Source organism: Tachypleus tridentatus, chromosome 10, assembly GCF_004210375.1.
Source record: "Tachypleus tridentatus isolate NWPU-2018 chromosome 10, ASM421037v1, whole genome shotgun sequence".
NCBI lineage: Eukaryota > Metazoa > Arthropoda > Merostomata > Xiphosura > Limulidae > Tachypleus > Tachypleus tridentatus.
In genome coordinates this window covers 134,268,796-134,279,784 of record NC_134834.1, presented here as the reverse complement: position 1 = coordinate 134,279,784, position 10,989 = coordinate 134,268,796, and the positions used below count along the sequence as shown (strand labels likewise).

Below are 10,989 nucleotides of genomic sequence, written 5' to 3'. Positions count from 1 at the left end.
ATGGTTATCTGTGCTAATCGTTTCTAATTTAATCAGTGATGTCGAGAAACCCACTTGTTGAGAAATTTATATGCAAAAACGGCTCGTTTGGGTTGAGAAAATATTTTACATAGAAGAGCGAACAACGTTTCGACCTTCTTCGGTCATTGTCAGGTTCACAAAGAAATAGGTAACTGAACGGAAGCTGACCACATGTTTGAAAGGGGTTGTGTAACTGAGTGTCGGAATGTAGAGGGCGGTATTAGATGTTTGAATATATAATTTTATTTATTTTATTATATTAATATAGGTATAAAGGCGTTCCTTTATATTGTTTTATTTTGGGTTTAAGTTGTTGTATAAGTAAGGCTTCTTTAATTTTGCGTTTGTTTATGTTTGTTTCTTTATTTAGTATTTGAGTGTTTTCTATGGTTATGTTGTGTTTATTTGACTTGCAGTGTTCGAAAACGTGTGAAGGTGACTTTTTATGTTCTTTGAATCTGGTTTCCATTTTTCTACTTGTTTCTCTAATATAGAAGTCGTGGCAGTTATCACATTGTATTTTATAAATAATGTTGGTGTGGTGTTTGTCAGTGTAGTTTTTACATAGTATAGACCTCAGTTTTGTGCTTGGTTTTTGAATAAATTTGGTATTAACTGGAATGTCATATTTTTTACTAGTTTTTGCCAAATGTTGGTTATTTGTCTGCTGATGTCAGGAATATACGGTATGCAGCAGTATATGGTTTCGTGATTTTTTTATTCGTGAGATATATTTACTTTAGTTGGTTGATTTTGCTTTCTGTCTAGGTGTGTGTGTATAATGTTTTCTACGGTTTGTGGAGGAAACTTATTGATGTTGATGAAGTATTGTTTTATTTTGTCTAATTCATCGTTAATTTTATCTGGTGAGCATAGTTTTATGGCTGTGTTTATTTGGTTTCTTAGTATGTTGAGTTTTTGTTTTGTTTCATGTGCTGAGTCCCAAGAAATGTATAGTCCAGTATGGGTGATTTTTCAGTGAATTTCTGTTTTGAATTGTGTGTCGGTTCTTGTAATTTTGAAGTTAAGAAATGATATTTGATTGCTTTCTTCCTGTTCACATGTGAAGTTAATGTTGGGATGTATAGAGTTAATGTGATTGAAAAAATTAAGTATGTGTTCTGTAGATTTGAATCCCGCAACCGTGTCATCTACATATCTGTACCAGTATAGTGGTTGATGTAATGCTGTGTTAATTGCTTGTGTTTCAACTTGTGTCATAAAAATATTGACTAGAACTGGTGATACTGGGTTGCCCATGCTTAGGCCATTTGTTTGTATATAGTTTTGGTTGTTGAATATGAAGTTTGTCTTTATCGTGGTGAATTCTATGAGGGTTGCTAACTGGTTGCTGGGAATGTCTATAGTTGGGTTAGGGTCTCGGATATAGAGTTCTAAGGCTATCTTGCAGGCTTCAGTGGTTGGAACTTCTGTAAAGAGGGATATAACATCGAAACTGGCCATTAAGGCTTTATGATTAAGTTGATTTAGATTAGACTTGAAATTAAAAGAATCTTTGATGAATGAGCTGGCTGATGTTACATATTTGGAGAATGCCCATGCTATGTATTTACCGAGATTGTAATTAAACGATTAATATGTGGACATTATTGGTCGTAATGGGCAATCTGGTTTATGAGGTTTGGGGATGCCGTATATTTGCGGTGTGCGTGAGTCGGTTTTACGTAGGTAGGAATAAAGTGTTTGTGAAATTGTGTTGGCTTTTTTCATTTGTAGTAGTAATTTGTTCAGTTGCGTCTCGTGTGTCTTTGTTGGATTTGTGTGTATTGGTTTAAATTTGTTCGTGTCTGATAGGATGTTATTCATTTTTTGGATGTATTCATTCGTGTTCATTATGACTATAGCGTTTTAGAATTTTTATGTTTTTGTCTTGTTTTAGGTTTTTAATGGAATTAATGTCTCTTTTTGTAAGGTTGTTTTTTAGTTTTCTGTTTCTAATTTAGTAATATGAGACTAGAGCCAACGCTTGGGCTACTCTTTTACCAACGAATAGTGGGATTGACCGTAACATTATAATGCTCCCATGGCTGAAAGGGCGAGCATGTTTGGAGTGAGGAGGTTCGAACCCACGACCCTCAGATTATGAGTCAAACGCCTTAACCACCTATCCATGCCAGACCATCATAATAAACATTCATTTAATTTTGCGTCTCTAGATCCTTTATCTTTTCAGCTAATTAAAAAAAAACAACATCACCAAAAACAACCCAAATGAGCATAGTATATCGTACATTGATGAAATTTTTAGTAATAAAATTTGCAAAGTTATAGATATAACAGGACATAAATCAGGCAAAACAATACAGTGGAATGATCATTACAAATCTACCTGTTGAATGTAAAAGCACTCAATTCATGACTAAAAAAACTGGTCTGGATGTCAATTGTGCCATTAAAACTATTATATATGAACTCAAGTGTACTTTCTGCTTCGAAGCCAAATGTCCTCTACATGACGTCTTGAAAGAACAGAGTAGAGAAGATTAATTCAGATAAACTAAAGAGAAAACTATACTGCAAAATATTAATAACATAACATGTGTACCACGAGCTTACATTCTCTATTTTTCATTAATGTTTCATTTAAATGTATATCTGCTCATTCATCATTTAAAACCATAAGAAAATAATTACAGATATTTTCTCTCATTTAATTATCTTTTTATTGGTAAGAATCATTTCAGTTTGAATTTAATATTTTGTCCTCCTTTTTTCAGTTAATGTTTGCTATGTGTTCTTGGTCTGAAGTCAACCTAATTTTTCCGTTCTGACAGTTCACTTATTTTTTTTAGCTTTTATTTTTATTTTACTTAACTTTACTAAAAACAATGATACATGACCTCGTAGATAACATATATACTATGTTTGAAAATTATATTGTTAAAACATTGTCCTGAAAAAATGTAATTCGTAATGTCAATAAAAACTGTTGGATTATAAAGATTAAGTCGTTTTCAATTTTTTATCACAAAAAATGTACTTTATATTTTTACTGGAAAGCTGTTCATAGTTTCTAGAAAAGAAAGGGATACCGAATCTCTTTTATTGGGTATTGTTGGAGTGAAGTAGTCAAACATAAACTTGCAATTTAAACAATTGCCGGGACTCTTATCATTTGAAATCCGGAGAATTTAATTCCTTCTGCTAAAAACACAGGTGAGACCTATATAAACAGATTTAATCAGACTAAAAACAGTCATAATAAACATGTTAGGTACACAGACTACATCCCAGTGTCCAAAACTCCTAACTTCTTGTCTTACAACTTTTAAATCAACATTATCTTTAATTCCGTAACAATATTTGTTCTTGTCATGTGTGTATTTTATTGTTTCAATGACTTTTAAACTTGCGTATTAAAACATAGAGAGGTAGTATTGCATGGTAAATTTTTTATTTATTGTTATTAATCACTTGGTGCTCTTAATTAAAGATAATTAAAAATGCTACAGAATAGAAGTGCAAACTTCAAATTTTACACAGTTCAAATGATATTTAAAATTTTGAAACGAATATTAATCTATTAGTAAACGTTATCGAAAATGTTTCATTACATAACGTAATGCATAAGAAATCTAGTCACAGTTTATTTTGGGTTGCACTTGACGACAAGAGAAAATTATTTTACAGTTTACTTAAACTACTTAGCTGACTATAAACTTCTATGTGAGAACTGGTTTTCTGTTTTAAATCTAATATTCTTGGAGTTCGGCCGTTTTAGATGCTTCACAAACCTCTTGTTTGGAACTGAACTTGAATATTTCGAATTGTAAGCCTCTATCTTGCATACCTTGTAAGTTATTAATAAGACAAGGCCTATCGAAGTTCTTTGCGACTTGGAAAGGCCACATACTAACGGTGTGACACTTTCGTCTCGAAATGTTTAGATGGTGCGCATTATAGTAGCTTTTCTGAATTTGTTTCGCTTCATTATTGGATAAAGTCTTATTTGGTATGGTGCTGCTATCTAGTGTCAACAGTTTTACTTGCCTGTCAAAAGGCCGTTTGGTGTACCTGTAGAAATATTGGAGGAAAAGTTTAACATAAGCTTTTAATCAGAAAAATTATATTATCTCACTTTTATTTTACCATTTATTAAAATTCATGACATAATAACAATAGTAAAGACGGTTGAAAATTGGCTTGCCGTTTTCCAAATTATTTTATAAAACACAATGCAAAAGAAAATTAGTGAGTTAGTTGTTTCATGATACGTTAGAGGTTTGGACGAATAAGTTGTTTCCTAAAATAATAAGCTCTAACACGAATAAGTCAATTCTGTCATGATACAATGCGTCATGGTGTAAATGAATCAGTTGTCTTCTGATGCAGTGAAATAGGAGTCGTCATGGTTAAGTTTTATATTCATATAGTTACTTGTTTGCGCAAATTTGTAACACAATATAGTTTAAAAGTTTCTTATTAGAATTCATCTTTACTGAATTAAATTAATCAATAATTAGCGAGATAACTCACAACTAACTAATTATATGTGTTTTTCATCACTTTTCTGTAAATCTGAATTACTACTTTCAAATTTTTAGGTTGGGAAAGTATTTCACTCTAGAAGTACTGAGTGATATGCTCTTGAAGCCTATGAATAGATTTATAATGTAAACAAACAGAAACAGAAACTAAATTGCTCATGCATATTTTGTTTTAACTTTAATTAAAGGTATTAATAAAATTATTAATGGTGTCTACTTACTTTCGAGAACGGTTTCTAGAATTAACTGAACTGTAAACTGCTGGATTTATTTGGTTTTGCAAGAATATAAAGCCTTTCTTTGGAGCCTTCTGTTTCCAAAAGAATGGTTTTATTCTTGGGTGAGACGAGTTTAGTGTAACACTTGCCGTACAGTATTTTAACACTTGCCCTGAAGGTACAGTTTTTCTTCCTGCTGGCGAAGGTGAGTTGCCCTCTGGTTTGAAATTTCTATTGCCTTTTGAATAACTTCACATTTGACCACTCCGTACGTGATTTACAAAATATATGATACCCTCTTCTAAGGCATATTTGCGTCTAAATATCTGAGTTCTATGAAACAGTTTTGCATCTTCTGTTTTAGGCTGATACTGTTTTTTCATTAAAACAAGAGGACCTGAAAGAGGGCGCAAAGACGCCCTAGTCTTACACTCTCTTTTCCTAGAGGCTATAGTAGCATTTTGTGTTTGAGAGAGCAGATTGGATGGCGCTATTTCTCCATTTTCTGTGGTTTATAATTGCTCGTTAGTATAACGCAATGTAAAGTCAGAAGAAATATTTTCAACCACTAGCCCCTCCTGGCTGTGGGATTTTGTTTTACGAGATAAAGGAAGAAACATTTTAATTGTACGATGAACTAACCTAAGAGGTGCAGCTTTGTTCTTGTCTGAAAAGTTAGGAAAGTTCCCGTATTGAGAAGCATTAGAGCGTCTTGACAACATGTCATTTGGTTGATGGTTATGCCTAGCACAGACTCCTAGTATATTTCTTTTGGGTAATGGAAATGACGATTTGGGAGTATAAGATGTTACTCGTGAGGTTCCTTTTGGGTAGCATGGCGTTACTAGTCACGAGGATAGATGGGTAGCATGGCGTTACTAGCCACGAGGATAGATGGGTAGCATGGCGTTACTAGCCACGAGGATAGAGAGGCAGAGATTTCGTAAACACTGAAATTTTGCTATTTTTGAACATTAAATACATGAGAGTTTGTCTCAGGATTTCTACAACGCTTATATTTTGTTTGTAAGCATTGTGGATCAGGACGGTGCAACATTAATCCTGGTGAGGTAGTCGTATGACAATTTTGTGCATTGACATGGACTTTTTTGTTTACTTTAGAATTTATAAAACTATCGAAGCTAGGTTCTTGGTGTTTGTATAAGCACTTAGTTTCGAAAGGTGTCAACGAAGTTTTAGAGGTTCCCCTGTCTATTAAGTCAGCAGGAATCGGAAAACATTTTTCGTTTATGAATAGACATCTCATGTGTCCTTTCTCTCGTATTATCGCGGAATCCTTTTCAGTCAATTGCTTTTCATTCCCTGATGAAACGCCCTTGTCATTTTCTGTGTTTTTGTCATACACTCTAACATCTTGCGTTGGAGATTTTTTATGTACTAGTATTTTATATTGCGATGTTTTGGACAGAGTCCCAAAAGTTGGGTCAGAAGATCTTTTTTCCACCTCCGTTAAGACCGGAAAAGTTGGTTAACAATTTACTTGATTTTCATTTTTAAGACATTCTGCTTTAGATATATATCCTTTGTTATTTTCTATCTTGCTGCGCTCAGAAGCTTCAATTTTACTGGTGTCATTCTGTATATTATCTTTCCAACATACATAGTTACAATAATTTCCTTTTCTAATGGTAACATTTTTTCATCAGAAGTGGCATTAAACAGGTCAACGGAAAGGTGTGAATTCAAGAAACAGTTAGTGGTCAGCGTATCCACTAATATGTTATACACAGCGTTTATATAATCTAAGGCGTTTTTTTGAGTGTGAGACTCGAGACGTTAGGTTGAGATGCCCAAAAGCTCAGAAAGATAATTCATGGCCTAAAAAAATTAGTTAATAAACATATATGTATATATTAGATTAAATCAGGCAGAAATATATTTGCATTAGATGTAATATAAGAGACTTAACAAAAACAGTTGAAGGAAGAAAAATAAGAAAGTAGTCCAAAAAGTTAACAGCAGTTGTTGTTGATTGTATTTAAGAATGAAGATACACAATGAGCTATTTTAGCTCTGCCCAACATGGGTATCTAAACCTCGTTTTTCGCATTGACATACCACTGTACTATTGGGAGGTTGGCGTTACAAACACTCAACGTATAAATTAGAAAAACTTAGAAAAGTTGGACGCTTACATGTCCACATCAGGAAGAAAATCCATTAATATTATCATCACATTATTTATTATTAGCTTCTTGTCCTACTTTTATTTTGTTTTTTCTATTTCTTTTTTGTTGATAGGTTTATGCATAGAATTAATAGATAAGAAACATTAAAACTATTTACTGCTTGTGGTGCAAATAAAGTATTTACAGTAGCAACAAAGAAAGAAACATTTAGAAAATGATTCTTTGATTCCTTATTTCCTCAATTCGCCTTCTTATTTGTTTGTCTATAAGTTTAATACCTACAGGGCTTCAGAAGTTCGATTCCCCTCGGTGGACTCAGCAGAAAAACACACACACATTTACAAGGCTAATTATTTTCGTAATTTTCTTAACGTGAAATTCTTTGCTTTTAATTTCAAATCCTATTTAATAATTTTGATGTTAAACAAAAATGTCACACTATGCAATAAGAGAATTAAAAAATCATATTTTAGTTAGCGTGTTCAAAGATAATAAATCTTACTTAATCCGCAAAATCCAACAAAAATTAATTTTACTATTTACTTTATTAGTACAACAATGGCATTTTTATTTTGAAATCTGAGCTGTTCATTTGCATAAAACTACTACATATTTTAAGTTTTTTTTATGACTGAATTCAATTTAGTAGGGCCACACGTAGAAATATACGTTCTAATAAAAGAGAGAACGAGATCTTTAAAAAGGGTAGAAAGCATGTAATTTTTACTAACTATGATATCAGAAGGATTAAAATCCGTATATCATTGGAACATTAGTACAATAATATCAAACTACTGTAAGTATATAAGGTTGAAATATAAAAAAATAAAAGTATGAAATCCTTTTTTTTTTCTGTTTCAGCCTAGTGCATTTACAGTGATTCTATCTTATTGCATTTGTTTTGATATGTAGACTATTAAAGAACACTACTTTAGAAAAATGAATAGTTTGTCCAACTGACCTTTTTGCTGATAGTGACGGGAATAGTGGAGTGACTAAGTGAATTGTGACACTTTTGACCAGTGTTTAACCAAGAATGTTGGAAAAGGTCATACAATTTCAGGCGTGCCCTAGGGTCTGGTTCAAGCAGGCCGTAGATGACTTCTTTACGTTCTTGTTATAAGTGTAAAAGACAAAATAATATAGAGTATTTCAGAAAAAAATCAAGAACAAATGAATATGTGTAATACTATCTACGTATACTTGCAATTGTAATTGTAATTCAAATCTAGGATACCTACTTTTGATCTACAGCTTACAACAGCAGTTCTCAGTATGTTGTTCATTCACGTGGCCAAGAAAGGAAGGGTCCGCAAGCAAAAATTTCTAGAAATAATGACTTAAACAAGTTATTTTAATATATAGTAGCGAATAAGTTAATATTAGGAAATCAAGAATTTCACATTAAAAATGCATAATAAGCCCAACTAAATTGGTATGAATTTGTGTTCACCTCACATCATAGCCAAAACAAGACAAATTAAAAATTCCAGTTAAATAATACACTTCAAAACAAAACCAACCAAAATAAATCCAGTTTAAATTATGTATTTCAAATAAAAACAAGTAAAAAAATACGTCCAGAAAAATCTAGTACCTCAAAAAATGACAAAAATAACTTCACATGAATGGTACGCTTACAAAAAAGTAAATAAAAATAGTTATAATTAAGCATCAGCCGTCCAAAGAAGATAAATGGTGTAATTTTAATATGGTCCTGGCACCCGCGATTTTGTAGAACCTAATTTTTCAAGTCATTTCCAATTGTTTGTTTATTGGCTAACACTTTTACCAAAAATTAGTTGGACAAAAAGCAGGCGATTTGCGCACCCTTTGTGAAAACCAGATCCAAAGCTGGTCGCAAAACGTACATCGAGAAACTATCGACATTCAGTGAGTAAGTGTATTGATCTTGTATTGGTAAATCAACGTTAATACAGGAAAAGAATAAAATGGCTTTAAGCGCAAAGTGCGCATGTGTGATACTTGAAGAAAATGCGCTCGATGTCAGTATGGCTGCAACGGTTTAACTCCAGAAATCAAAATGGCATGAAAGGTAGGCAAGAAAAAAAGTAAATTAAAGGCACGAAGAAAGAAAACAGGAAAGATAAATTATGCTATTATACTGGAGAATGATGAAAACCACATGTCTAGCGATACCACAAAATCGACGCTGATAATCTAAGAGCTTAAGTGTGAAAGTAAGGTGTTATAATAGTCTATTGAATTCGGCAGTTTTTTTGCATCGAATTCACAACGACATCAAACTTTCCAAATGATGAAGCTCGACGAAGAGCATAACGTTTTAGTGTTGTTGACCAAAACAATCAAATGCTTGCGTTCAGCATGACTGAATTAAGGATTCTTCGCACTATGTTACTCCCAAGAGATCAAGATGTTTTTATAAATGTGACTGGGAAAGATATTTGTAAAAAATATATTATGATACAAAACTATTCTCATCTGCCAACGATGTTCAACAAACTGTGACAAAGAATTGTATACAGAGGAAGGTTACGCTTGCATTGCTATGCTAGCTGATGACATTCAAAGAAGTGAAAGGGAGGTTGAAGACTGGAGATCAAAGTTTTTAAACAGGTAGATGGCGCTTTCGTCGATTGAAGTCCTGGTTTCAGCTTGAACCTACAGCACAATGTATCGAGCCTTACTGTAAGCAAGCTACACTGAAAGTGATAAAGTACCATTGATCAAGGTGAGGAGAATCATTCCACTGATACCATGGTCAAGGGCTTCGTTTTCTACTCTGAAAACAAAGAATAATAACGAAAACAAATTGCCAAGAACACAACAAACCACCTTTGATTTCAACCAAAAAGTCTAAAGGATAAGTCAACACCAAACTGCGAATTTTGTTGTAAAACTCTGTGCCAAATTTTAGTTCAACCTGAAAAACTCTAAAAATAGAGATTTAACTCATTTCGGAATTGTGTTATACATATTAATATCTGTCTCACAGTTCAAATCCAGGGTATTTGCCGTGGAAGCACTGTTAAAAAAGTTACTAAAATGCCACAAAAAATGGCAAATACGAGACAGTTAATTCTGAACTACTGACCAAACAGAAAGCTGTCAACCATCAGTAACTACCACTACAAGGACTTTGCCTAGCTATTTGAAATAAACAGTGGATTAACTGTCGCTTTTATAACACGTCAAAACTGCAAGTTCATAGCATGTTAAGTGGCACTACGTCTCAAACCACGGATCCTTCCATCCACAGCGCGACACGCTAACCACCAAGCCATTTCCGATCTTTATAAAACTAGGAACGTTAACAAATCAAATCAAATTCAGATTTTAAAGGAAGATAAATAAACATGTAGCAATTCAAATAAGAACAAATGTGTGTACCTTCAGATAAATGACGCATTGCTTCTCGATGTTGACGACCCAAACCATACCGGATTTTCTTCAATAGTTTTTGTCGTTTTTGCTGGCTAGTAACGCCCTCTACTCGATGACTGGTAAACGAAAAACAGCCAACGACAAGAGCAAACAAAATGATTCCACTAAATTTAAAAGAAAAATGTGATGAAAAAAGTTATTGTAAAGCCGGTTATGTTTCATCCAATATTTTACAAATGTAACATAAATACATTAACAGCTATGTTAGGAGTACTATCACAAGAATATAGAAAGATATGGTAACATTTCTTGCGCTGGAAATTTACATATAGTACATATTATTTGAGCTGCTTAGAACAGGGCTATCCATAAATGTGTCATCTGTACTGTCAGACTTACTATACGAAAGCTTTCTACAGATTATATGTATAATACTTCTTAAAAATTTACATATTATTTTAAAATTAAAAAAAAATCTTGTTGATAAATTTAAGATAACACCAACAAAAAAGAAAAGGATTTTATTTTAAGTAATTCAGAAATTGGGTATTTTAATGCACCTCCTAAAATCCTTAACTCAAAAGAGATTGATAAATTATTGTTCGAAATATATATTTTAAAAACCTCCCAATGTTCCAGGAAGACCGACTGTAGGATGAAATCGAAAAATTACGAAACATTTAAGTGAAATTCTAAACATATTATTAAAACCTTTTTTTACCTCAT

At 32.8% G+C, this 10,989-nt stretch overlaps 1 long non-coding RNA gene across 2 annotated transcripts; it reads right to left on the bottom strand.

Annotated features, from left to right (window-relative positions):
* Window positions 1-3,451: 3,451 nt before the first annotated feature.
* LOC143228225 (uncharacterized) lies at window positions 3,452-10,409 on the bottom strand. 2 transcript variants are annotated; one of them, XR_013015273.1, is made up of 4 exons: window positions 10,270-10,409; window positions 8,139-8,223; window positions 7,859-8,010; window positions 3,452-4,056 (listed from the first exon to the last, which is right to left on the bottom strand). It is a non-coding gene; the product is annotated as an uncharacterized LOC143228225 (long non-coding RNA). The 2 variants fall into 2 exon arrangements; XR_013015272.1 differs by lacking the exon at window positions 8,139-8,223.
* Window positions 10,410-10,989: the final 580 nt, after the last annotated feature.